The sequence below is a fragment of the Tupaia chinensis genome, unplaced genomic scaffold (genome assembly GCF_000334495.1).
Source record: "Tupaia chinensis unplaced genomic scaffold, TupChi_1.0 Scaffold138322_1, whole genome shotgun sequence".
NCBI classification, from domain to species: Eukaryota; Metazoa; Chordata; class Mammalia; order Scandentia; family Tupaiidae; genus Tupaia; species Tupaia belangeri.
Genome location: NW_006198219.1, coordinates 1,456,342 through 1,456,586, shown reverse-complemented (window position 1 = coordinate 1,456,586; position 245 = coordinate 1,456,342).

Below are 245 nucleotides of genomic sequence, written 5' to 3'. Positions count from 1 at the left end.
CCAGGCCCCAATCGCTCCGCCGGCGGCAGCTACTCGCCTCCTCCGGCATTGACGTCCACTCTGGCCTGCCCGCCTCAGCTGAGCTTCCAACACAGAGACGCAAGGCCGTGGGGCCGCCCCCTCTGCTCCGCCCCGCCCTTAGCGGAAGTGACGCACAGGCCGTTCTCGTTTACCCGCTTGCAGGGTGTGTTTTCTCCGCCTCCTTCTGGCCGCCCCCGCCCCCACGCATGTGCAATAGAGCCCGA